Source organism: Zingiber officinale, chromosome 7B (genome assembly GCF_018446385.1).
Source record: "Zingiber officinale cultivar Zhangliang chromosome 7B, Zo_v1.1, whole genome shotgun sequence".
NCBI classification, from domain to species: Eukaryota; Viridiplantae; Streptophyta; class Magnoliopsida; order Zingiberales; family Zingiberaceae; genus Zingiber; species Zingiber officinale.
In genome coordinates, this window is record NC_055999.1 from 32,806,296 (window position 1) to 32,809,995 (window position 3,700).

The 3,700-nt window shown below is 38.5% G+C and overlaps 1 non-coding gene across 1 annotated transcript; it reads right to left on the reverse strand.

The window, feature by feature from the left end:
• Positions 1 to 3,353: 3,353 nt before the first annotated feature.
• On the reverse strand, positions 3,354 to 3,459 carry LOC122007446. Its single transcript, XR_006118943.1, has one exon. It is a non-coding gene; the product is annotated as a small nucleolar RNA R71 (small nucleolar RNA).
• Between the last annotated feature and the right edge of the window lie 241 nt (positions 3,460 to 3,700).

Consider the following 3,700-nt stretch of genomic DNA (forward strand, 5'->3'; position numbering starts at 1 on the left):
ACCAAATGTTCCAAGATTTCTTGCTTCATCATATGTCTAGGAATCAGGTTCATGTTGATAGATCGGATGAGTATGATAGGGGGGGTGAATATCGTACTCTTTTAAAACTTTTCTTCTCTTTAAAAACCAAAGTCGAGCAGCGGAAGAATAGAGAACAGATTCATTTACTTCGTTCAGAGTCTAGCTCAACTTCTACTGGAAGGTCCGTAATCCTTGATCGCACCGATGGGCAATCCACTATAACCCTTCTTTCCGAGATCCTCGGAAAGAAGCAGATCGTACAAATGAGTAGAGTAAGATAGTAACAGCCTACTATCTACTTGAATTAAGTACAATGCAAGTTAAACAAATATACCGATTACTTAGATAGAAGATGTAGCTCGATCGGAACTTCTTGGATGGTACAACAACTTGCTTGATGGATGTGTAGAAGAGTAGTAGCACGAACAACTTTTTCACAGAGATGATATCAAAACCCGTTACACAGCCACGGACCTGGAGTTTCACTTTTATAAGAATCGTCAACATTCGGTCGACCGATCCTTGGGTTCGGTCGACCGATCACGCTGGCTCGATCTTCTGCATTAACTGGTCATTAAGGGTTCGATCAACCGAACCTATTTTTTGGTCGACCAAACAGCTTCCTTCCCTGTTCCTCGAAGTTTGCTGAGATCTTCATTTAATTCTCCATTAATACTGATTGGATCGGTTGACCGATCCTCTGGTTCGGTCGATGACGTGCGTTGATTTTATATACTTTTATGCATGTTTTGACGCACATTTACATACTTTGAGCTTTCTTGATCTATGCATTTTTATACTTCCAGCTTTTCTTTTAGCATATTTACTCTTTTTGTTCGGAGATCTACTTTTTGTGCATTTTTTGTACACAGGAGTCGAATTTGGTGAAGATTCTACATTCTTGGACAAACTTATGAGCTAAGCATTGGAGAAAGCACTTGGCCGTGTGCCACACACGATCCTGCCTGGGTGGAGAGCTCTGGCCGTGTGGTCAACCAGGAGAACAGGCAAGGAACTTGGCCTGGCCGTGTGAACCTCACACGGTCGTGCCAAGTTTAGAAGCAAATCAGAGTTCAATCCTTAAATGGTCGTGTGGATCTACATGGCCGTGTAAGGTTTCCAGAGAGCAAGAAGGCCCTGGCCGTGTGCATCACACGGCCGTCCAGGGTTCCCAGTGCTTGAAAGTGTTCTGGCCGTGTGCACCACACGGCCGTGCCAGGTTTCCAGAAGCTGGGGCAGTCCAGGCCGTGTGGATCTACACGGCCGTGCTTGGAGGTATTGATGGGAATTGTCCACGACCGTGCACACCACACGACCATGTATGAATGGCAGAGAGGGGAAAGGCTCTAGCCGTGTGAACCTCACATGGCCATGCCTCGGGGCCGTGTGGCGCCCGAAAGCCTCCTCTATTTAAAGCCTCTTTGAAGATTTGAAAAGGGATCTTCTCCCCTTTGGGAGAAAGCAAGATTTGGTGGATTCCTCCCATTCTTGGGAGGATTTTTGGGCAATCTAAAGGGAGATCTTGGCGAATTCGACTCCGAGAGCGAGGATTGGATCCGAAGATGGAGCTATATTGTAGATAAGTTTTCTTTCTCTCCTCTTCTTGGATTGGGATTGAAGAAATGCTTGTAATCTTCTTATCTTTGGTTTTCTTTCTTCGTTTTATGGAGTAGATCTTGTTGTTCTAGGATGGAGGGAGTATTTGTGAGATAAATTGATGTAAACTCTTGTGGATTTGTCATTTCTTTGTTTCTATGATGTTGCCTAGTTTGTATCGATTGTATCTTGAATGATTAATTTTGATTAGGGCTTAATTCTCATTCTTGATTGATTATTTGGATATCTTATGGACTTTGTAGAGATTAACTCTCACTCGATTTTTTGAGGGATCCACGTGACAGGTGCAAGCCCGTGTAAGGACGTTTGAGGGATAACTTTGAAGGGGAAATGAGAATATTCAAGAGGGTAGGATAGATTTTATGATTCAATCCTTGTATCTTTATGGGTTAAGAAGCTATGAACTTCTATGTTGATATCCGAGGGAAGCATAGTAATAGGTGCAATCCTGTGTAAGGACAACGTAGGTTCATATCTAATTGATCACATTTAGGTGCATTTTTCAGTCCTAAGCCGGTTATCTATTGCAAGAGAGAACCGGCAACCTTCTACAAATATTAGACAATTGAGAAATAAGAATTGGTAAACCATATACATTCAAGAGATCTTACAAAGAAATCAAAACTCCTAAAACCTCCCTTTATCATAACTCAAACCCCAAACTCTTGTTTGTTAATCTTTCATTTTAGATTTGTTTTTTATCTTTAGCATTTAAAACCAATTGATTAGTTGTTTAGCTAATTCGCTTTGAGATATTTCTAGTGCTTATTCCAGTCCCTGTGGATACGATAATCTTTTATATTACTTGCGACATTTCCGTACACTTGCGGAACGTAACAAGTTTTTGGCACCGTTGCCATAGACTGCGCTATAACATTGGAGATTATTAATTGAGTTAGACTAAACATAACTTTTCTTTCTTTATTTTGATTTGCATATTTATAACTAATTGTTAGAATTCTGTTTTCATAAGTTTTTCCTTTCTTGAATAACATTCTTGACAATTCTTTTTTTTGCAATTCTAATTCTAATTCTAACTTTGCATTCTTGATTTCTAGCACTCTAATCTAACTTTTCTCTATTTTCACTTTTGATCTAGTTTCTTTCTTCTTTTCCTTTGTAAACATATCTTGCAATCTTTAGCATATGAATTATTCTAGACATTTTTTTTTCTTTTTCCTTTTATCTTTTCTTTCTTGTTTTCATTATGCACTTTCTTTCTTGCAATTTAAATTTTGTATTTTCTTTCTTGCTTTTCATTATACATTTTATTTCTTGTCTTTAATTCTGCATTTTTAGTTTTGCTTGTAATTTTTTTTTTTAGATATCCATTAGCACCAACATGTCAAGCAGGCCCGTGAGAAATTTTTCTATACCCTTTTCTGCAAGATTTTTATCTCCCATTGTGCAACCTCAAATTGAAGCAGAAAGTTTCCAACTAGATCCAGAGATAATTTTCATGATACAAGGTCACAAATTTTGAGGAGAAGTATCAGAAAGTCCTTATCTGCATCTTGAAACATTTTTAGAGATTTGTGATTTGGTGAAATATGAAGGAGTATCAGCAGATGCAGTTCGATTGATGACATTTCCTTTCAGTGTCAAGGATAAAGCAAGGACTTGGCTATATTCTCTCTGTCCTCAAAGCATTACAAGTTGGGAACAATTGGAGAAGCAATTTCTGAATCATTTTTTCCCTCTAAGTAGAACAGTGTATATGAGGAATTGCATAACAAATTTTGCTCAAGCATATGGAGAATCATTATTTGAAGCATGGGATAGATTCAAGAGTCTTCAAAGACAGTGCCCTCATCATGGTTTTGAAAAATGGTTGATTCTGCACATATTATATGGGGGAATTTCTTTCTCAAACAAGAGTTTATTGGATTCATCAGCTGGAGGTTCTTTTATGGGCAAAAGTGTAGATGAAGCTTATTCATTAATTGATCAAGTGACATTGAACCTCCATGAATGGTCGAACAAAAGTTGGATGGAATTTCCCTCAAATATTCAAGAAGTGCAAGCCATAAATGTAAGAGAACCTGTCAAACAAAATGAAGTT